The sequence below is a fragment of the Etheostoma cragini genome, chromosome 2 (genome assembly GCF_013103735.1).
Source record: "Etheostoma cragini isolate CJK2018 chromosome 2, CSU_Ecrag_1.0, whole genome shotgun sequence".
Taxonomy (NCBI): Eukaryota; Metazoa; Chordata; class Actinopteri; order Perciformes; family Percidae; genus Etheostoma; species Etheostoma cragini.
The window spans coordinates 11,798,732-11,823,792 of NC_048408.1; the positions used below are offsets into that span (position 1 = coordinate 11,798,732).

General features: G+C 38.2%; 1 protein-coding gene across 2 annotated transcripts in view; it reads left to right on the forward strand.

Moving 5' to 3' along the window:
* Positions 1–25,061, forward strand: part of inpp4b (inositol polyphosphate-4-phosphatase type II B) — a 224,257-nt gene that overhangs the window by 5,929 nt on the left and 193,267 nt on the right. For both annotated transcript variants that reach the window (XM_034891446.1, XM_034891449.1), the window contains exons 2-3: positions 9,669–9,725; positions 10,475–10,661. The gene's annotated coding sequence lies outside the window, so the exon portion shown is untranslated. The remainder of the gene's footprint in view (positions 1–9,668; positions 9,726–10,474; positions 10,662–25,061) is intronic.

Consider the following 25,061-nt stretch of genomic DNA (forward strand, 5'->3'; position numbering starts at 1 on the left):
TTAAAGTGTGTGTGTGTTAAAGTGTGCATGTTGTGCATAATATACTTTAGGTCTGTTAGCCCCTGTTTGTCTGCAGGTGTGTATTATCACAGAATGAGATCACCTCAGTCCCTACAAGATAGAGATATTGTAAACTGTAACTTTCATCCTGGAAATATTATTTTCCATGTTAGCAGTTTCTTTGTGCGGCTATTATTTACTTTGGATATTACACAGTTGGCCAGTATAAAGTTTGACTTCCCGTGCCAATATTTTTGTCTGACTATTGATTTGAGCTCTACTTTCCTGTCTTTCTGAATAAGCGTCCTGAATCTTGGAGGTACTTCTGATCAAATGCATCTCGTTACAGTAACTCCTGGCAGCCCTGGATCGAGTCATCTTTAGTTCTGTTTACCGCAACTGTAGCACTCTGTTGTCTTCCAATCTTGGCAGCCAGTATGTCATTCTCTTAACCCAGGCCAACCAGTCAACCTCTCATTTTGTCCGCTATGTGTCCACTTTTTGGTCTCTCACTGCCTGTCCAGCTTTTTCTCTTCCTCTCTCTTTCAAACCTCTAATCACATTAAGGCAGGGCCAGCCAACAACTGACAACATAGCTTCAGTGCTCAGTGAGTCCAGAGACACGATTCTTTTTTTTTTTATTTGCTCTGTCCAGACAAAATCAATTTCTCCTCCTTGTCCAACTCTAGTCAGCCATACAGCAATGTCCGCTTGACACTTACTTTCCCAAAGCACCATTGTAGAATCGATTGAGGTGGATAGACATTAGGAAAAAACATCTGTGGTGTAACAAAATCAAACAGAACAAGATACAGATATTTTTGTTGCAATGTGAAATTTTATATATAATAATAATAATAATATATATATATATATATATATATATATATATATATATATATATATATATAATTACAACAATTACAAACAAAACAATTACAAACGATACACTGAGGCATGGAATCCGTCCCAGAGCCAAAAAACACAGAGGAAAGCTGGGAGGAAAGGAGACAAAACAACACATGCAAAAACAGACCCACAAACACACATTTACACACACAGACTGACAAAAGACAAGGGACCAATGTGACCAATCGCATGCACAGGTTGAAGTCCGGGCTGTAGCACAAGGCTACAGTCCATAAATACCTGGTTGCAACAGCAACTGGTTCCACACTAAAGTTACATCAGAATAAACACCTTTTCCGTCAACAGAAACTAGAAACAAAAAGCACAGAACACCTTGGAAAGGAAACTCTAGCCTAGCAGTGGCAAAAAAGCAGGAAAAAACCCCAGACCCTTGACTCACGCTGAATCCATGGTTTGATAGAAGGCTTCCCGCCGCTTGACCGTAAAGTTGCTTCAATCCAGGGAGAAGCGATTTCTCCTGACGTGAATGACGAGCAAAGATCTCCCCTCAGCCTGTAGGATCGCCTGTCTGGTTGTGTAGCGGAGGACGTTGAAAATCAACGTGCGATTAGTAGTGGTGTTCTTCTGCTAGCTTCACCTCCAGCTTTTGAAAAGCGTGGTCATGAATACTTGCGTTGCTTTCCACGGTGGATTTTAGGCTATTCATGTCAGATCTGATAGAGCCAAGGTTTGCAGTGAGCGATGGTAGCCGGTCATGGATAGCAGTTAGATGTGTTTTCTGTGGAATCTGAGACTGGATCTGAGAAAAGCATAATGCCTCTGCAATGGCGTCTGTATCGCCGCTTTGGATTTTGTTCTCTGTTTGACATTCTGCTTCAAGTAACTCTAACGAGCACAAAGTGGTAAAAGTATCAAAGTTGGAACCATATAAAACTATTTGACAAATTTGGGCCAAGAGCTACACCTTAAGCCGCCATCTCTGTCCAGCCGATCACGTGACTGATTCTATGTGAAACTTGTAAACTGATGTTATGTAGAGCGTTGCGTGGATTTGCTTGAATATTCAATACTGTTGTCCATCATCCTTGTCAGTGCAGAAAATGATTGTTCTGTACGTGAAGAAAAAAAGTGCATTTCCTAGTTAGGATTTTTGTATATTTTGAGATCAGAGCAAATCTCTACTCCCTTGGTGAGTCCCTATCACTTAGAAATAACTTGGCCTCACCTGCTTGCCTGTTCCCTGTCTTTTACATTATACTCTGAATCCCACTTCCTGGCATGGGACCAAACGAGAAAAAAGTGAGTGATAGCAAAAACCTCTTGCTCACTCTCGCCGAAGCTGGCACTAATCAGATTTAGCGAGGGCTTGAGGATTGAGTTTTTGTGTGCGTCTGCAATGTCATCAGCAGAGATTTGGAGCAGTAAAACCATTACAGTATTGGAAGGAGTGGTAATTGTATATATTCAATGGGGAATCGCAATTCAGCTTATGATTTGCGTCATTTTCCACTTCACAGTTTCACTGCATTTATTGCACATTTGCACAGGTCCATTAACTAAGCTGATGATTATTATATTACCAAGGATATAACTGCACAACTCCATTGCTCTAGATACTAACTTTACACTGCATAACGAGGTTCCATTAATTTTTAACAACTTAAAGAATTTGCCTGCAGATCATACTAAACCTATCCCTGATACTGGCCTTTTATGCTTAGGACATCAGTCTTCCCATGCACAATAGATAAATGCTGCCACAAACAGTTAAGTGATTTATGAATAGGATTTTGCTAATAATAAACATTTTAGATTAAGCAGATAATGTGAAGTTATTGTAAGTGCAGTATTAATTGCTGTGGAGAAGGGCACCTCAGTTGTGCAGTCAGTCTTTGATTACGCAGCTGAATGAAGGTGGCATGGTGTTATCTGCATCCAGAGCCCTCACTGTAGGATCCCTTGACTCAAATATAGATTGGCTCCTTGAGTCTGCTGTTGGATGTATCTGGATATGTTTCTGCCTCTGTTTTCACTTTTTCTTTTGTGGTGTGTCAGCTGTTCATCTGTGGAGCTGGTTGTCAGACTGGCAGGCTCCAAGCTCATAAGACAGAGTCAGGGATGCTTGTGTCATATTATTTTCAGGAAAAAAATCCAAATATATTTAGAGTGTGTGTGTGTGTGTGTGTGTGTGTGTGTGTGTGTGTGTGTGTGTGTGTGTGTGTGTGTGTGTGTGTGTGTGTGTGTGTGTGTGTGTGTGTGTGTGTGTGTGTGTGTGTGTGTGTGTGTGTGTGTGTGTGTGTGTGTGTGTGTGTGTGTGTGTGTAAGTGCCCTGAGCTGGGCAGCGATTAAAATGTTTAATCGCATCATTTCCCTGATTAATTGCAAAATGAAATAATGGATTCAAAAGAAGTGTGTGTATATAGTTTTTTTTTTTTTTTAAATGTTCTGCCATATGAACGAAAGTGCTGTAACATTTTTTCTGCAAAAACTTACCAGCATTTTGTTTATAAAGTACCAGTTTAATGAAATATTTAGTGTACATCTCAACTTATTATATATATAACAACGTATTTATCATGTCCAGAGTTGAATTCCATCTGGTTGGAACGTGTTGCATAAGCAACTCCTTCTTATGTCCACCTTCATCTGTTGTTGCTCTAACTCTGCAGCCCTTGCTGGACTGTTTAGTGTGCCCCACAACCTTTTTGCACTTCGCAAGGACACCATCAAATGCTCTGTTAAGCAGAGACACTGTGACAGAGCACTGGAGACCATGCGCAAAGCAGGGGACATGATCAGAAGGCTCGCAGCAGCAATCCGATTTCGTATCTATTCGTACTATTTGTGCTAACTGCGGGGACTTTATTTGACACATTCCACTGCTGTGCAACTTTAATAAGTGTCCCGCGCATGTTTTAGCATAATCTCTCTCCGCTGTTTTCATTCTAGTCAGAGCATGTGAATGCAGCGCCCACTTTTCATCAGTATAATGCACTGTAACTCCAAGATAATTATGGTTACCCAGTGAGTCCAGTAGTCCCCAGTGAGTCCAGTAGTCCCCAGTAAGAGCAGCAGCGGGTGCATGTTGTAACGTGGTCGCTTTTGCATTCCCCTCCTTTTCATACAACTGGGAGTCTGATGGTGCGTTTTGAGGGAATCTCATACCTGCCGCCGTCATTGCGATTCTCAGACCGATGTCCTCCACAACCCTAATGGGCCTGCAGTCTGTAGCTATCCACGCTGCTATGGGATTTGTTAGCGTCTCTTGCCTTTTGTTTATCTAAACTTACCCACACGCTGCATCTAACGTAGTCTGCCGAAGCCTCGCGCCACTGTGTGTTTTGTTGAATGCTTTGCTGGTATCAACTGTCAAGGTGATATTTCAGACTGGAAGTACTCCAGTGATAAGAAAATTTAACTTTGCAGTATTTACAAAGCCTGGGAGCAACAAACTTTTACAATAATTAAGAAATAATAAAAACTGCGTTAACATGCGATTAAAAAAATCGTCTGCGTTAATTAATTTGTTAACGCAATAACGCTTTAACTTGCCCAGCCCTAATATATACACATAGAGTATATACTTGTTCAATACAAGCACCTAAGAAACTAGTAAAGGAAAAATACTCAATATTGATGTGATTTAATGTTCCCATCGTAACAAACTGAGATTCATCATTTTTGCACAGTCTCAAGGAAGATGCATCATACAGTATATGAATCTAATCTTAAAGTGCTAATAATGCAGATTACTGAAAACATTAATTACTCTGAACAAGATGCAAGTTAGGCCTAGCCGTGTAGGATGCTTTCTTATAATGAGTTGGAAACAGTTTTTCACTGCAACATCAAACCACTGATAGTTATGCGTTTTTAGGTCTTTGGTGCTGTGATTAGTTCATTGACACTACGTGACAATTCCTGTTGAAGCTGTCATCACATATGAGTTGCCTGAAGTGCTGTTAACAGGGGTAGCTGGTGAGGTACACTTGACAGTAAACACGGCTCAGTTCAGCTCTGTTTCCCAGTGAAAGTAGCTATCCATCGGTGTAATAGGCCTTGTCAAAAGTTTACTGAGAATCAGCAATTTATTTTAAGACTAGGTTGCGTTTGCAATCGAAAGGGACTCCGAAAAGCTGTGAGAGCCTATTGAGGCAGTGAGCAGGCTTTGATGCATAGGGACATCTTGACAGTTGCTCTCCCCTCATTCGGTTTCCATTGTCAATACCCTAAATGTTGCAGTGTATGTTATCTGCCCACTTTCTTTCTCCTCAACGCCATATTTGATATTTGCAAATAAGTCCTAAATGCAGAAAGATCTATTAGATTTCCTCTGCTCAAAATCTAAATCCAAGTTACTTGCTGCCTAGCTGAATAGCTTCATTAATTTACACTTAGTCATCATTTTTGCCTCCTATAGTAGTTTGAGATCATTATCTGCCTTTTTGAGGTCACAGATTGATCTTGTTCTCAGCTGAATTGCCAGAATATTTAGAGAATCTCAGTTTTCTGCTGCATAATAGTCCATCAGTGACACCAGTGACAACTAAAAGAACATGCTGTTTATTTTAAAAGATTAATTGAGACTGTGTATTCGTGCTGTATCTTTTGAACAGCAGTCATAACATAATTCAATTCAATTCAATTTCAATTCAATTTTATTTATAGTATCAATTCATAACAAGAGTTATCTCAAGACACTATACAGATAGTCCAGAATTTACAAGGACCCAACAGTTCTAGTAGTTTCCTCCAGAGCAAGCAACAGTGCGACAGTGGCAAGGAAAAACTTCCTTTTAGGCAGAAACCTCGGTCAGACCCAGGCTATTGGTAGGCGGTGTCTGACGGGCCGGTTAGGGTTAGAATGAAGAGTGGCAATAACAAAAATAGAAAAAAATAGTTTGTAGTTTGTAGTAGTTCATGGCATAGCAGGACGCTGTGCGGCATTACAAGGCACAGCAGGACGTAGCAGGACGTAGCTGGGCACTGCAGTGTAGCAGTAGAACATGGCATCACAGAACATGGAGCGGGACCAAGGCAACAGCTGCTACCCTGATTTTGGAGCCTCTCTGATCTAAGGGAACATGCTGGGGAAAAAAGAACATAAGGACTCCGGGGAATGACTCTCCAGAGCTAGGTTAGTAACCAGCATTTCTGGGACATGGATGCACATAAATGAAAAGATGGAAAGATAGAGGAGAGAGGAGCTCAGTGTATCAAAATAAGTCCCCAGCTGTCTAAAACTATTATTACAGCAAAACCAAGAGAGACAAGGTAAAGAGAGCTCCAGCCCGGCCGGGCTAGAACTCTCCCCAACCGGATCGGGCTGTGTGCCAAGTCTCCCTTTAGTTTTATTATATTCTTGATTATATGATAGATAAATCTGACAACTATGTGACTAACTACTACTCCCTAACAATATTTGATTCTATGCCCTAACTATAGGCTTTTTCAAAAAGGAAAGTCTTAAGCCTACTCTTAAATGGAGCCTGATAGCTGAACGCTCTGAAAAATAGCGTTAGCTACCAAGCGTTAAAACAGCTGTTATTTAACAAAGTCGCTGAAAAATGCGAAGATATGTGAGTGCTTAGGCAGAACTACTATAAGAATAAGTGTTTAGCGGACAGTTAGCCGCTGTAATAGCAAATCTAACAAACTGAACTGGTATTTAGTGAGCAGCAACTAACTACCAACACGCTACCAACACACAAGCACAGGAAACGGAATGAGTCAGGTACTCTTACCGTAACAGCAGAGAGCAGGATGATTCAGAGATGGCCTCTCAAAAAGCATAACTGATACTATCCTGTAAAGTACATTTGAAAGTACTTATTGACTTTTGATTACTTAGTTGATCAACAATTTATGGTGAGATTATTTATGTTTTACCTATAGACACTTTTTTAAAATATAAAATAAATTCATTTTTGAAATTGAAAAGGTATATTATAGGGCTGTGTCATCTGGAGAACATCAAATATCACAATATTGACTAAATACCTTGATGACGATATTGTAGGATTGTGCAGGTGCTTTAACAAAATATTATTCACATTATGAGATTTTTGATAAATAATCATAGGAAATGTCAATTTAATGACTGTGTGTAAAGGCAAATTATAGAACGGCTAGAATAGTCCGCTAAGCAAGGAAAACTACATCCCTTTACTCGAATGCAATCTTTATTTAGTCACGTTAAAGAAAAGCAGCCCAAATGATTGAAATAATGAATTAAGGGCATAATTGCTAATTTATTTTATTTTTGACAAATTTATTGTTTCAGCTCTATTGAAATCATTTCTATAAATAGCATTCCTGTTAGTATTAGTTATTAGTATCTGTTGAATTCAAATATTATAAAAAAAATGGTCTTTCTTTTTTTTTCAATTTTGGTTTTGACATTGGGGTAAAAAACTACTTTTTTTTGTTTCCTTTTTGTAATTATAAAAGTAATTTTATTGGTTATCGTATTTGAGCCCAGAATTTCCACACCAGTGCTTATCTGAATTATGTCATGTTGTGTTCCACATCATCAGTGCAGCTCCATTTGAGCATTGTAGCCAGGCTTCTGCCAAATAACAGAGATGGGGCTGAAAGAAAAGGCTACATTAGTTGTGTGCAAATAAATCACATCATACAAAACTGGGTGCATTCTGAAGTTCTAGGCTCCCACAACAAAATCAGTTTAACACTTGGCCAATATGAAGAGCAGTGAAACATCAAGTCAGGAATATGTTTAGGGATACATTTTATGTGTCCCCGGCTTGGCATGGCGAAATGCCTTTTTAAAATTGGAGTCTGTCCAGTTGTCACTGACAATGACGCTGATTTATAGGAGCAGAGGGAAGAGAAGCGGGACGGAGGCTATGTTTCCCTCTAAAGCTTTCCATTTGGTAAATGATGCTTAGGTGTTCAGTTCTTTGTTGACATGGGCCTGAAGCACCGCTGCATCTGCACTAATACAGAGTGGGTAATATGACACTTTTGCCCACACGCTCTACTAATAATGTAACAGTCAGTGGTTTATGTAGAATAATCACGCAGTTCTTCACAAACGGCTGATCTAATGGTGTTTACATTTAGTAGTATGGCACAGACAGGAGTGATAGAAAAGTAGGAATGAATGAGCAAGATCTGATTTTAGAGAGAGAGTGATATGATACTGTATTCTTCCCAATCCAAATGCAGAATTCCTTCTATGGCTGTTTATCTGCAGAGGACTCACCTTGGTCATGGAGTGAACTAGAGTAATGCAGGATTCCAGCGGTAGAATAAAAGGCATTAATTAGCATTTAAATCGAGTCTACTCCATATTCAAGTGAGGTCTCAGCAAAAGTGCATTCATGTTTTTTTCTTAATTGTGTTTTATGAATTAATTTGCTGTTATTGTATTTGTCCATGAAATATTTCATCAAGGAGGAAATTAAACTTTGTTGCTTTGTTTTCCATACTAAATGTCTAAATGACTAAACATTAAAAAGTCCGATTGCTTTGCTATCTGCACTTTAGCCACGGTGAATACCACTGCTTATTAAAGGCACATTGATAGATTTTACTGTAGTCATTATTTCTCATAGGTTATAGTGTAAAGAGGAAAGTAAAAAGTCATACAAATAATTCTCAATCAAGAGAATTATAGCTTTATTTAAAGGTTTTAAGTCTGTTGATATTTATGTGTGGCTATGATACATTTATCATAATGCAGCTAACGGTTCTTTTCAAATCTGTTGATTTTCTTGATTAATCGAAAAAACAAAGTTGTTTGGTCTATAAAATGTCAGGAAATTTAAAAAAATGTTGATCAGTGTTATCTAAAACCCAATATGACGTCCTCAAATCTTGTTTTGTCCACTACTCAAAGATATTTAGCTTACTGTCATAGATGAGTGAAGAAACTAGAAAATATTTACATTTAAAGGGATACTTGGAGCTTGGTATCAGTATTGTCATTTTATTGTCATTTTGCATCATCATCTGAGGTATTTTTGGCCAGAGGCTAGAGACTACAGCCAAAAAAAAGTAAAAAGAAATTTTAAAATAATAAAGCCCCCAATGACCCAAAACAACGATTTTTATTCATCATCATAGGTTTTTATTCCAGACACACAATATAGCTATCTTGTATCAGGGGTGCTTAAGGAAGGGAAGCCCAATCATTCAAAAATACTACCGGGTTTCTACTGATACAAGGCTTAATGCTAATCGTGAAGTATCCCTTTAAGAAGCTGGAATCAGAATGCTGTTCAATTGCAGAGAGAACCCTGACTTTACTAAAATGTGTTTAACATTGCATGGCAAACATCTATAGGTCAGTGTAGTCTGTCATTAGCATCTCATAACCTGCAGATTTGATTTAAAATCCAGTTTGAAAGACTATAAAACAAAATGTGAAATAGGTACAGTACACTCTCAGTAAGCATCAAAGGGATCCTTCTGGCAAAGGTGCCAGGCGGAGATGCTCTTGTCAAGTTAGTTTACAAGAAAGTAAAACTAAAGTTTCTCTTTATTAAATGCAAAGCCAGGCTTGTCTCTCTCTCTATCTCTCTATCTATCTCTCTATCTCTCTATGCTGAAGCAGCATTGCCTTTTTTACAGCCTGCTAGCCCAGACCTGGCCGCTGCTACCCAAAGCTCAAACCGTTTAATACAGCGCCTTCACGGCTGCCTCTCGCTGAATCACTTGATGAAGAAGTAAACAAAACAGAGGGGCTGCACAGCAGCTTTTCAGAGCCTTTATTGGCTGTGCTGTGTTGCTGTTGTCTCTTCACGTCTGTCTTCTCTTCTTCCTCCTGTGTACAGATACGGATGCTCACAGAAGGGACAAAGGCTCCATGTGAAGGCTTTCTTTTAGAACAGGTAACACTCAGTGCTCAGTGTTTTCATATTTTAAGTAGATGACTGCTACTGATGAGAAAATCAGCAATTTAATGGGCGCATAAGTTAATGTACAGATACGTTTTCTGTAAAAAAAAAAAAAGAAGCTTCATGTAAAGCCTGTCTGTGCTCTTGTTATTGGGAAGTTAGTGAATTTTATTTTTATTTCCGTTAGTCTGAAAATAATGGTGGAACGGTTTACAAAATTCACGCTTTGGTTCATATCACGGTTTTGGGGTTGTAGTTTTGGGTTCACGACGTTTTTGGTACACAGTGGACGCAATTTCAACAAGCTTTTCATTCTGTTATAAATGTTGCTGTAACAAAATTCTGATTAACATAAACGATTAAGAAACTGGAATGTGGGATTTAAAAAAAAGACCTAACCAATTTATCGATTATCAAAATAGTTGCAGATTAATTTAATATTTGACAACTAATCGATTTTTGCAGCTCTAACGAAATATCACAACCTGCCCATTCTGTATATTTATTTGGAAAAAGCCTCCTGTCACTGCTGTTTGACTGTTTTTTTTCTAAATTACATAGGCCTACTTGGTCCCCACAGGAAGAGAAAGGGACAGGGAGGAGAAGGCACACGCGCACATACATTTGTGTGTAGCCTTCTCTGCATGAGATGGGTTGCAGCAACAACAAAAATATCTACCGTTTGTTGAGGAAGTTAATCAGCTGATTTCATGGCGTTTCTTTGTTCCCTCATCTACCAACAGAGAAACTGCATCTGGACTGCTCACATGTGCTGCCCGGTGCTTGTGCACTATGCCGCTACTACTGGATAAATTCTTTCACCCCTCATAAACTGCTGCCACGGCTCTACCACAACATTACCACAGCAATCGCGTGAAATGGAACCCGTAACATCTTTACACGCTCTAAGTGCAGAGGAGGCCATCTGAGGTGAGCATTTGTACAGTTCTACAATTGCTTTCCAATTTAGAGCCCCTGCTTTTTAAGTCCAGTGCATCTAAACGGCTGTCTAGCTGAGATGTACCGCTCCTTCGAGATGAGATAAACCAAACTCGGTATTCCCCAGTAAGATTGATGTTCACATTTGCATGCCGGGCTGTCAGTTTTACCGCTGCTTGCTTCCTTCCTTAGTTTCTTTTTTAGGCTGTCTTTCTTTCTGTGTTTTCCAGTGTCTGGCTCTCAAAATGGAGCACTACATAAATTACTAGTAGTTGTGGTAAGCCATGATGCCTAATGCATTATCCACAGTTGACTGACAGTGGTCCTTATTTTATCCTCTTTAAATGTGACTGTAGTGAGTAAATAGGACAAGTAGCCCATGCAAATGCAAAAAAGGGTTGTGGCTGGTAACTCTGCTATCGCGGCGGCCACGGCGAAGAACACAGAAGAAGTTGTTGAATGCAACTAACTTCAGTTGGTAGAGTACTAGCATGTGAGACGGGGCTGCTGGACCTGGGCCAGAGATGTGACCCATGGCCAGAATATCATAATTCATAACAATGCAGCGCAGTGACGATACAGACATTTCATACACACAACGTGTGTATCCGCCGTTCGACACGTGCTGGACCCGTTCTTAATGAGTCAGCCGTCTCTCTGAGCCTATGTGACAATAAAATTTACAAATAAAACAAATAATCGTGATCACAATATTGATCAAAAAAATCGTGATTATCATTTTGGCCATAATCGTGCAACCCTAGTGTGAACAGTCGTCTTCTTACTGTATGCAACTTATGTTTACTCACCAACAATAATAATTAATAAGAGTTTTTATTTAACTAGAAAAACTGGGATTTAATTGTTTTTCCAGAGTAACCTGGCCAAGGTGGGCAGCAACAACAATGAGTTACAGATACACAGCACAAGACAGATAACAAAAATATTCCTCACAATTAAACAGAAATTATTTTTTTATTTTTTTATTTAAGAAATGTCAAATATAACTTGTAAAATATCTCAAACAATTGGTAGTTTGTATCTTAGCCCCCTTTTCATGGCTGTCTTGTGTTTTATGTTGTTGTTCTGATCTTATTTGTCTCTCTGTAGCATCATGTATAACAACAAGTTCAAAAGGCTTTATTTGTTTTATTTTTACTTCCCAGCTTACAGTTGATTGCTGATTGATGAAACTCAATGTGTTGTCTTAAGATTTTCAGAGTTGGTGATTCAACCCAGCGGCCATTTTTTTTGGTATTTTCTCCTAATTACTGTATATCAGTCAGTGGGTTTGTGTGTGGTCACTTTTACTCTTTCCTTCTGCAGTTTCACTGTTTTTGTCATCCATCAACTTCACTTTTTATTCTTACTAATGCACAAGCAGTACAGGCAGTGACTTCTGGCTTGTTTTTACCTCTATACGGAACAATAATATAATACACATTTATTTATTTTAAAGACTTCGGTAAAGCAAGGGAGGGGGGGTTATGGATCTACGTACACAACAACTCTTTCTTTTTCTTTGTCTAGAACACTCCACAAATGTTTGCATTCCAACTGCACCTTTTTAAATATTATTTTAGTATGTATTAATTCCCAATAATAAAACGGTAGCTCAAATCAAGCAGTCTGATTTGTTTGTAGCAGGCTTATAATAACCACATATTCCTTGGCTATAAAGTCTAATTCCTTTGTACCAGATGTATCACTTTGCGTCTGAACTGATCGCTAGTGCCAAGAAGGGAGGCAAATGATATGCACACACTCATGACACAAAGCTGCTTTAAAATCAGTAAAATATCTCTAAGTGTGTTTTTCTTTTAAATATGCCAATGCACAAGTAGCCACCATGCTTCTTAATTTCATTTTGAACTAAAAATAAAAGAACTCTGTTCTGTTTTATTTGTCTCTGACAACATTTAATTTCTGATATAAAAAATTATTTAGCCAGACAAAAGCCCATACAAGAAAGAATAATACAAGTTGGGCATTTAGAACGTATTTTGTGTAAATGCCGCTGTATAATTTTGTTGTACTGTAATGGACCCTTTTCACGGCAGACCCATTGACATGTCATAGTAGGAAAAGCACAGGTGTGTTCAAGACCATTTACGATGGCTGCATTCCACTTAGGAGAGGCCCTAGTATTGTGCATGCTGACTCACTAAAATAGCTTACTGGTAAACTTGATGGAAATGAGCCATCGTAAAAGGTTAACAATTTCAGCTGTGCTTTTCCTAATATGACAAGTCAAAAATGTGTGCTGTGAGAAATGGTCCATTAAATTAATTGGCAAACTGACCTATCAAAACAAGTCATTTTAGAAATGAGGTCATTGACAGTTATTGGTATCAATCATATGGTAGTTCTAGATGTTTTCCTTTTTTATAACTTTTCACGCATTCAGTTTTAGCGGTAATGGAGCACTCTGTGTCACTGATGAGTTTGGCAGTCAGAGGGAGATATTTATAATGGAATTAGATGACACACCCCCAACCCCGACTTGAAAACTGAAGTTTCTGCATGAATTTGTCAGAGATAAAATGACAACTGACTTTCAACATCTGTGACCGCTATCTGCGGCATGCCAATGGTAGCCTTTTCTGTTCATTCTCCAGATGCTTTGGCTCTTCTGAGATCGTTAGTCTTGAATGCGAGTCTTGTGTTGTAATGAAAACCTAACTATGTCCCCTGAGATCTCAGCGCACATTGACAATGTCTGACAGACAGTTTCTGTTGATCACAGAGTTAAGTCCCATTGGAGAGCACTCCGTACCTCTGCTCATGAATACTCAACCACTAAAACGAGTTCTTTGGTTCAGAAACCTCTAGGTGTTTCTTGGAGGAATGGTTAAAAATAGCTTACATAGGAAGCAGAAATGTAGCTTAGGGTGTTTTTAAATGTAGTGGAAATCATTGTCACAAATAATTCTTTAGATGCAGTGTGGTGCGTTACTTGTGTCAGACAACTGTTGGTTTTTCAGTCATTTAGATGAGAAATTAATCATGTATCTTTCCATGTAACAGTAAGTTAGGATAGTGTGAAGCATATTAGGAGTCCTGGTGGATGTTACTATGATTTGAGTTTTTGGAATTATTAAGTAACGCTACCCCTCCAGGGAGATATGAGACAAGGGAATGTTGAGAGATTAGTCTTACACTGAAACAGCCGCAAGACCACTCATTATTCATTCTTCTCTCTGTCAATATGAATTATTACTGTCTCTTCCAGTTTTGACATGCTCTTACCAAATCTAAGAGGGACTTTTTTATTTATTTAACTACTGTTCCCTTCACAGTGCTGTTAAATGGCTCATTAGTAAGGCTACAGTGTCATGTACTGAAGGACAAATGTATTGGCTCTGCAGCTTTACCGGTGCTGTCATATCCATAAAGAATGGAGATTAGTGCTCTGAAACCAAGGAAGTGATGCTGTAAAGATATTTTAGATCTCTTGTGACATTAATTGAATTGAATTTGACGATGTCAAAGATATGTTGCTGCATGCTGCATGTTGAAGTGGAAGTGCTTTGACCTGACTATAGAAGCACCTAAACAAGTTACCAGACGATAGAAGAAACAATGTGGAGTGGCTCAGTCACATGGTCCTCTGTAGACTTAAGAATTTGAGGAGACTATGTCGTAAATCTACAGGAATAATATGTGAACTCCATTCAAAGTAAGCTGTATTTCAAGTCTAAAGACAAGGTGTTGGATTGGCAATACATTGTCAAAACTAAATGGAATAGTCTTAAATCATGTTTCATCTTGCTTATATGGAAACCAAAGATCTTAAGTTGCACAGTTGGCTATTGAGGTTTGCAGATTCAGAGACTGTATTTGGTAAGGAAATGTAATGCTTGCAAGTTGTGTAATTTGGGAAAGTGGGAAGTAAGTCCCTTTTTGTACTTTTGTTTAATATTTTAAAATTGAATATGTATTATTTGTATTATGCACACCAAGAGAAATGTAAGTGTGACAATTTTTGTTTTCATGGAATCCTCAAATGTTCTCTATCAAATATCGGAATGGTTTTCAATTTCGATGTTTAAGTTTAATAGCTTTGTCTCACAAGCCTGGAAAAGGAGAGACATTTCTGGCTTCTCCAATAATTAGAATTATTAGTCTTCTAATTGTACATTTTGATTTGAGTGTTTCTGCATGTTTTTTCTTTTTTTTAAACAAATGAAAATGTTTTTCTTTTAAAAATGTATTTGAGGCAATCTGGATCAGCCATTACGGGAAGAGCATAAATTCATTGATTTGGTATTAAATATGCATTCATATTCACACTTATGAAAAGTGCCTGTAACTGTGTTACAATATCAATACTAAGAAATGAGTTTAAAAAAGGCTTTACCCTAAAGTTGATAAACTCATTGCATTGACTTTGGAATGTGTGGGAATATATTTATGAATTTCTGTCAGGTACAGCACTATCACTGAAGGGATCTGCAATGCAAAACACTTTCATTGACATGTTTGTTTTTGAAAATGGGAAGTTGCTGCAAAACTTTGCACATCGTTCTTTCTCCCACTCATTCTTTTCCCATCCCATTATTTCTCTCTCTCGTTCTGTGTACATCCCACCTTTCTCATCCTGTCATTCTTTGCTATCAGTTTAGAGAAAGAAATGGATTGTCTCCTCGCTCCAGTAATCAATTTGTGTCAGCACACCAGGTTTCTCTCTGGAAGTGCCAATGCCGGGGAGAACACTTGGTATTCACAAAATGAAATAATGGGCCACCATAAATTCTGTAGAGAGGTTCCGTCGGTTTCACTTATGTTTAGGGAGATCTCTACTAGATAACTCTTGATGGCATCTTCTATAGTGGCACCAGGGCTCCTGCGTGACTTCCCTCCTCTTGCACCTCAGTTTTCAAACCCTTACAGTAGGGCTGCACTATCATGGCCAAAATGATTATCACGATTATTTTGATCAGTATTGTTATCAGTATTATTTGCTGATTTTACCCAAACAACTTTATTGTCACATAGTCTATTTATAACTGTTTTCACATCCATATTATGCTACATTCATCTTATGTTGAAGTTGTATAGACATACAGCTGCAACAAATGTAAATGAAAATTAGCTATCTGAAATAAATAGCGTAGGATATATACAATTTTTTATTTTTTTTATGTATCTCTGAGAAAGCACCAACCACTTGGAAAACCACTTTTTTTCAACAATAACTGATTAAAAGAGAGAGGGAGTGCAATGGAGTAATCACAGAGTGACGCCTGACTCGTTATGATTGGGTCCAGCACGGGTCGAATGGCGGGTCAGTGGAGTTACACACGTGTGTATGAAATGTCTGTATTGTCACTGCGCTGCATTTTTATGAACCATGATATTCGGGCCATGGGTCACATCTCTGGCCCAGGTCCAGCAGGCCTTGTCTCACATGCTATTACTCTACCAACTGAAGTTAGTTGCATTTAATAACTTCTGTGTTTTTTGCCGTGGCCGCCGCGATAGCAGAGTTACCAGCGGAAACACTGGTACAAATACAGGTTTTCCTTTCATGCTTAACGGTATACAGCTGTATACAGTAGAGTAGAGAACAAACACATGACCCATTTTGTCTGTAAACCCGTGCCCGTAACACAAAATTAAACCACATCGACATAAACTACAGTGCAGCGGATGCAAAGGCATCAGTTGCACCGGTGAGACCTAGAGGAATAATATTACTCGCGCCCTAGAGCCTGTGAGCTAACTAGCACCGGTCACTGCTGTTGTGTTTACGGAGCGGTAGATTGGCTTTGGAAAAAACCTGGAGAGATCTATGAAACGACAAAAATCGCTCGATCACGCAAGTTTGTTTGTGGGAAGTCAAAATTGTGATTGTGATTCAAATTGGATTAATTGTGCTGCCCTACCTTACAGTGCTGTGTCTCTGGTCTGTCAACAATAAGAAACTGGCAGTGTGTAACGTCTGTACATACCACTGTTTAAAGCATTTTTTTCCTCATAGATTTGATAGTTACTGATCGAGGTCTTTTGATAATCCTCAATTTTACCTTGGGTTCAGTAATCTTAACTACTATCACAACAGCCTCAACCCCATGATATTTCCTCATATGTACCAAACTACACCTGCTGTGATATTTCTGAGCACTCTAAATATAGCAGGGTTTTTTTCTGGTTGTTATTTACCTCAAGTCAGAAAAGAGAATTTAGGTAGACACATGGCTGTACATTCACTTAGTCATTAAAATTCATGAGGAGAGGGGTATAAAACAAGACTAATTTTTCAAGAGCAGGTTCACAAGCACCAGGCCGTTTGTAAAGCCTGTTCAGATGAATACACATGAAATAAATGTTAACTCTGCTGACAGGCTATTAATAAAAGGCCTCACTGTTAGATTTAGAGGCAAGGCGAAAGTATGTACCCAGGGAGGTAGGAATGCTATAAGTGGCAACAGGGAAGAGAAGCCTTATATCTGGCTTACTGATGTTTTTTGGGCTCCTTGTCTCCCTCAGGTTGATTTGGACTTCTCTTTTTCACGAGTGGTACACGCCAGGGGGATTAGCCGGCCCAATCCGAGATGAGTGAAACAACGTTCAGATCGATTATATCCTCAAATGATTTATTAAGAGGTACTGGATCTGACTGGTTGGGAATTAAATTAGAACCAAGTGGGCAGATAAGAGGGGGTTGTTAAGACCATCATACTCTCATACCTTGAAGAGCGATTGAACTGGTGGATGGTGATGATCATAAAGAAGCACCAGAGTTGGATTGAGGACTAGAATATTGAATAATTATAAGTGAAAATACTTGAAGCTTAACTCTGGCCAAAATGCAACCTACGGTCTTTTTGTGAATGTACCTGAGTGAAACTTTAGTTTTTAAAAGAATTATTAGGACTGAAGCGCCACTTTTAAGATTGGCCGTATTTTAGTTTTTGGTCAAATGGCCTTGAATGGCAGTGCTAGGGGATCTACTATGATCACATCAAAATTACAATTTTTAACACCAAGAAGGCTCGACACAACATGAAACTTTGCTCGAAGTAGCACCAGGGCCCCTACATATGAACTCTAGCATTGAGAACATTGATTGTGTACACACTTTATAATACGGTTATGTGTGTGAAGTGGCGTACTGTTTTTTACGGTCTCTGTGAGGTTTCTATGGCCAAAAAGAGCAATGACTACAGACAATGAAACTTCAAAAACAAGTGAGATTAAAAAAAAATACAGCTTTAATTAAGACTTGCACGACACGCCATTGCCACTGCCAAAGTGAACAAAAACAGAGATCTTTGAAATTGTTGTTAACGATTATCATTTTGTCAATATGTTAGTTAAAAATTGCTAATGCAAAACGGATGCATACGTGCAAAACTTGCTTTTATATTTTTTCACAATAAGATTATATTTTAATGTGGACTTCCATGTGTGATGCTTAAAAAGGCTGAAAGCAAAAATAATTAAGAAAAAAAAATGTTTATTGAAAAAAAGGCCTGTGGTGTTGCCTGCAATCAGCAGGTCTCAAACATAGGCCAATTGTGGCAGTGTTGATGCTTCGAGCTGTTAGTTTACTAAGCAGGGAAAAAGGCTGATGTTTACCTCTTACTGCCCTCAAACACTTCTCTGTATAACCTGCTGTGTGTACTGTTTCCCCACTGACCTGAAAAACCCAGTGTGCAGAATTTCCCATCTGCTGGTCTGCTGGCGTCTAGTGCAGCCCAGTATGTGAGATTAAGAGATCAAGGGAGCGCATGTCTTTCCTGACCCCGCCTGCGAGCTAAGGTTATGGGAGTATTCTGTGTGCCAGGTCAGTGTGAAAATGTTTGATAATTTGCCTTCAGGCCCATGAGAGCAAATGCTACAATTTATTTAATATATGTTATAATATAATAATCCTTCTTTTACCATGTTATTTCAGGGTAAACATCATGAAAATAGCAGCCCATTAAATTAATCTTTAACTTTATTGTGCATACCCTGAAGCAATAAACAGTGGGGTAAAATAATGTGATGTACCACATTTCTATACAGAGAGAAGTGGGAGGCAACTAAGAATTTAGTTTTTTTTGGGGGGGGGGCGAAGTTCGAAGCCGATCCATGGAATAGCAATCCATTACACTGTCATGGTGGGGAAAGAGATGGCAGGCCCATTCTCACCAGGAGAATGTGCCAATTATTAGACAATGTTCAGAGGAAGCAGTCATGGATTAAAGCTTTGCAAGAGTTTGACAGATTATCTTCAAATAAAGATGGTTGAGTTAGTTTACCCTACACGTTCTGAGGTTGAACGGAGGAATTCAGCCCCTCTCCTAACTTTGGTTTGCAAAGAAAGAAATACATTGTCAGAATCAGAAATGCTGCGTCTTCTTAAAGTTTAATACTGCAAAAATGCATGTGCATTCTGACAAATCTTCGCTAGGTGTATATGGTAACCATCTCTTTTTAGTCAAGCTACATAAATTTACATTTTTGAGTTACAACCCGGCCAATTGCATCTTACCTGGGTGCTTAAATTTCAGTCTGGTCCACTTTAGTCAAATAAATCTTTTATTACTATTTGCAGTAAGATATTTTCTGTTCTGGGACCTCCCTACCATTCCACGTGCATACATCAACAACAACATGGAAATCTCTGTTGCGTGGCATTGCCTCCGGTACAATGAAGTATTTATTTTAATAATTTTTTGAACTACTAGAGCCCACGCCATTGGGCTTTGTAATTGAAAATGTAAATTACTCCACCATTGTTATTGCTGTTTACCTCCTGTCCTGAGTAGTGTCTGGTGGTAGTGTTCAATAAATTGTACTATTTCTTTTTAAATTTTTACACAGACTAATAATCATAAATTGAATTTGTATAGCGCTTTTCAAGGACTACAAGTCGGTTCTATGTAGTTATTACTTGCTGGAGGGTGACGTACAGTGTCTGAAATTAACTTTTTTCGAGTCACCGGTCAAGTTGTTGGGCAGATGAAATAAATCTACTGGCCAAGCATATTTTTATCTGGGCAAAATATTAAATTGTATTTTTTGTAATATACATATTTCTTTTAGTACATTTCATTTATATAATATGGTATCATGTTCAATGGCAACTAAAAGAGAAAATCGGAGCAAAGCTTGTTTTGACAAGTTTGCCATCAGCTGTAATAGAGAAATCTTTGCGTTTTCAGATTCTCTCTGATGATGTTTCATCACCTCCATTATATAGTGAGTAAACTATTAGGCCTGCTTTTCACTTCTGTATGTTGATCCCACAGCAATTTCTTTTTGTCCATCCAAACTTTAAAAACAAACATCAAAAAGTGAATTAAAATAAGGACTTTGATTATTGGCTTGGCACTTTTTCTCAAAATTATACTTTGTATTGTAAATTGATTAATTTCTTTAACGATTTATACTCTTTATTGATCTTTTATGGGGAAATTACAATTTACACTGTTTTAAAACACAGGCCTGAAATATATATATATACATACACACACACACACACACACGCACACACACACGCACACACAAATGCTCAGGTCCTATACATGCACTAATGGAGAGATGTCGGAGTGAGTGGCTGCGACTGCTGAGCAGGCGCCCTGAGCAGTTGAGGGGGGTTCGGTGCCTTACTCTAAGAAGTGAACTGGCATCTCTCCCGCTACCAGTCCACGCTCGGTACTTTGGTCCATACAGGGACTTGAACCAGCCCACCGGATGGAGCTCTTGGTTTTAAGAGAAGGACCTAAGGTATTGCAATTCAGTGTATTCTCAACTCTTTGTTGAACAGAGAACGCCATACAGTGGGCTTAGAAATTAGACACTGCTTCAAAAAGCTTCATTTGGCCATGACTATTTTTAACTACCTATAGACCGTCAGTTCAGTACAATATTTATCAAGAAAAAAATGTTATCAAATCATGAGTTGTTAGTTGCTCCAATCTATAGACTGATCTTATTGTGTGTGAATGAAAAGCCCTATTTTGCATCTACGTGAATATCCGAACCATTGCATATGAATTAACTAAAGAGAAGAAGTAGAGGTATTGTACTAGATTAACTGCTGCTATATGACACTATTGTACTCTTGAATATAAGTCTTGTTTGCTGGCCTTTAGTGCGGTACCGTCCTCTGTTAATCTTTACAAATAAGGAATTGTGTCATAATGTTGAGTTTCCTTTGGGTTATTTAATGTCTCTGGATTTATTATTTAGTTTTCTGTGATAGTAATAACTGGCACTGTATTTCTCTGTCACAATTGAATCGTTACAGAGCAGCAATTGGAATAAATGTATCTGTATCTGAAACCTAATTTTAATTTACATAAATGTTCAGCTGCCAACAATAGCCAACATTACTGGGGCCTAAATCTCATTTCCTGTATAGTTAGTTATTTTTTCCATTATTACCTTTTTAGTTTAGTGTCATTTAAGAAAATCACACAGATTTTTACTTTTTTGATTGAAATGGGAGCTAATTGCAGGACTCGTATGACAAAGACTGATCCAACTATTTGGGTAGACTGTTCTTTATGAGAAAGAGAACTTCTTTTATAGGTAGTGAAAAGGCCAGAATTTTTTAAAATATGTTTGTTTGTTTTAAGAATTCTGTGTTAGGTTTTGGTAGAAATAGAGGCAAAAACAATCAAGGCTGTGGACTCACTGGCTGCAGTCGTCTGAGATCACACGCTACTGATCCACCCACGGCAATTGTTGATTCTAATGCTGCAGGTCTCCTTTCACCACAATATTGTCTGGCTCCCATAAAAATGCCATTCTGCTAAATGAGATGCATTAGGGGAACATACTCTACATCAGCTTCCTTTTTAAACTAGAGTGATTAACACATTTTCTTTAACAGTGCTTAGAGGGAAGGGCTGCTTTCATTTTTGCCCTGCAGTCAATTAGCATCTTGGGAGACAGTTTATCATTCATCATCATCTTTAAGCAGTAAATGGTGACCATGATGACAATGATATTTCACAATTCTTAAAAAATACGTTTTTTGACTTTTGATGAGGTCTTTGTGTTAAGGCATCAAACAGAGCGTTATATTGCATACTCTTTAAAATGGGAAGATATCATTGCCCTTTCACTATCAAACAAAATTAGGGTTCATTCATGAGCACCATGAATATCCGTTTTATTTAATCAGGTAAGGTTCACTGAGAGGAAGCCATCAAAATTTGCACAGTTACACATTCATACCTGGAAGTTTAAAATTTCATGCTAAAAACCAAAAGAGTGAAGCTCTTTTTGGCTCTAGAGTGAAAGTCAGGGGCTCACTAAAGTAAATAGGTTTTATTCTCTGGGGATTTTGAATATTTGTACCAAATGTTTTGACAATCTATCCACTATTTTTTGAGATGATTTGGTCAGAACTAGGGTTAAATACACATCTAAACTATTTTCCATTTCCCAAGAAATACAAAATGATGGTTAAAAAAATCTGCGTATTGCTACAGAAATACGCAACTCTTTCCTAGAGTGGCAGCAATCAGCTCTTGCAACTGTGGACCAGCTGGCACTTGGTGGAATCCAGCTAACAGAATATGGAATCCGTCTCAGCTCAATAGATTGGACTTTCAAAGCTCCAAATGACTTACTTTAACAAATTGTGTTTGTTTATACTGCACAGTGGAAATTTATCAAATATCACTTTAACCCCTTTTTAGTATATTCAGGAATTATCCTCTCACAGTAAATAGACAGGAAAAGTGATGGAACAAGGGTTTGGCAAAGGCTTTTGAACGCTGTAGGGCTTTATAGGGCATGTTGGCAATATATCCCCTAGATGAAAATTAAGCAAGATAATGAAGCAGAAAGAAGAAGCAACAATCCTGCTACAGTTGGAAGCCCAATTGATTGTTGGTTGTTCAAGGGCTATCTGATGCATATACTGTATACAGCGTGATCAGCTGCTTTTTAATTAAAGCATTTATTCATTGGGAAATAATCTGCTCCACTAAACCAACTCAGCCTGTGTGCAAACATGATGAACTAATGCCTTTAATCGAGGTGACAGCCAGCAGCATGTCAGCATCTTATAATGGCCCCCAAGGACAACCATGCTTCAACAACAAATATTCAGGAAAATGCGCTCCAAATCCATAAACTATGCAATTATCAAAACGTACATAAGAGCAAAAGCAGACACTGAGAAAAGTGCCATCAAATCTAGAATTCTTGCAAATATCAAAACGCATGCAGAAGGGAAATGCAAATGTGACTAAAGGAAACCCACGAGGAAAAACAAAAACAAAAAGCTGTCAAAATGAGTTGCTGTGTTAAAGGTGTACTAGGTAGGAAGGAGAGAGAGACGGTATGAAAGAGCTCAACTAGTTTGACTTAGAATCTGAAAGAAACAGACATGCATACAATAGTTGTGATGATATCAGTAACAATTCTATAAATAAAAAGAGATGGGCTAGTCTAACAGTCAGTAAATTATCTGCAAACAACCCAAGGACATGGGGGGGGGATATAAAAGTATCTTCAGGAGTAGAAACATCAAAGGGGCATCTATTTTGTAACTGTAAGGTGGTCAATAGGAGCTGTAATTGGAAAAATAACAACAAAAATGAACAAAAAGTCTCAACATTCTAGGAATTCAAATTACACCAAGGCTTGTAACCGTCGAGGGGCTAATCTTAGATTCACTGAGTGAAACTTCTAAGTAAATACAAATACAATATATTTTAAGAAATCTATTTACTTAAAGTCAATTCCCGTTAACCATATAAATAAGGTTTTGCAACAATTGGCTAACAAGAATGCGTCCTGTTGTGGTATATCCATCATTAAAATGGAGTCTACTGTGTGTGAGAGCCAGTGAAAGCCATGGTGGATGCACTCAGATCGGAACAGAGGTGAAATTAACAATTGCCAAATTGTAAATGTACCATTTAGGTGTCATTACAAAGCAGGAGAGAAAACCTGTTGATATACTACTAAGTCAGTTATTGTTATAGTAGTCTCACATTGCCAGACCTTCCTTCACAACGCTGCACAGCAGGGTCTGGCTAATCCACAGAGCATTCTGGGATGGAAAAAAGAAAGGAAGGAAGGAAGGGAAGGAAAAATATGCTGTGGTTTATTGACATGTCTATAGTCTAATCTCAGTCGTCATGTGCGGCGCTAACCGTCGGATGGAGCCAAGGTGCCGCTGCAAAATAGCCTTGGGAAGGAACTTGTAGGTGGAACACGTGTACGTTTTCAAAAGTTGTTTGTCATGCAAGTGAAAACTCAGACTAGACAGTCTAGCTAGCTGTCTGCATTTACACTGCAGAAATCTGAGGAGGTAAATCAACCAGAGTTTGAGATTCCAACACAAAGAAAGTGGAAGGTAACTGAAGTTGGCCGAAAATAGAGACATCCGGCAGAATTTCCAGCAACACCGCGGTAACCCTGAAAGTGGAACGTTGTGGATATAGACTATTGTTATGGAAAACAACTCCTAGATCTGCCTGTTTTTTTTATTTTACAAAGGCTATTTATTTGAGATAATTTTACATTTACATGTTTTTCAGCTGTATATTTTCAACCGGAAAGAAAACCCCGCCTTTGCATGTTAGTTGATTGTAGTCCGTTTTTAATAAGTGTTTGACATCTCACATGGCTCTGACTTAAAACTGAACATTGAGGCCACTTAAGAAACTTAGAAAATGCATTTTTTTGTTCATATCACCCAACCCTATTAACAAATGGCCTTAACTCTGACTGATTCATGTCATGGCCCAAACTGCTTTTCTACTTTAACTTCTTGCAAATGCAGATTATTATATTTTAATCATCTTTTATTAAGATGTTTCTTCTGGTTGATAATGTAAATGTGTGGTTCATTATTGGTAGAATATTGGCTCTGTTTTCTTTTTTTTTTATATAGAATACTGAATACATTAGCGCTCTTTGAATGAAATAAAAAGACATAATGGCAGCATAGTTCTTCTTTGTGATGATGTGGTATTGCACAGAATTCAAGATGGGAGTGATAGGCTGAAATTAAAATGTCAACTCGTTATCTTGTTTAGCGCACACTGTATCAAACATGGTAGAAGAATGGAACAAAAAGATGCATTTCACTGTTTGAATTTGCTTTCAAACCTAAAGCATTTTCCAGTAATGAGCATTTAGATGAATATATATCATAGTGTCTAACCTTGTGTCTGAACTAACATATTTCTGAAACTTTTGAAATTAACTGCAGCTGATGCTTCAGCAGAGCAATCATTTGATGTCAAAGTGCTATTTCACAGTATGGCTGTGCTTGTGGAGTCACAGTGCTTGACTCATTCAGCCATCAAAGTAATAAGTATTATATATTTGTTTGATTGCTTGCCATTTTCACAAGCGTGTACATGCATGTTTGTGTTTCTCCAGGTGGCATCAGTATCCAAATTTACAAGATTGCTTGTCACA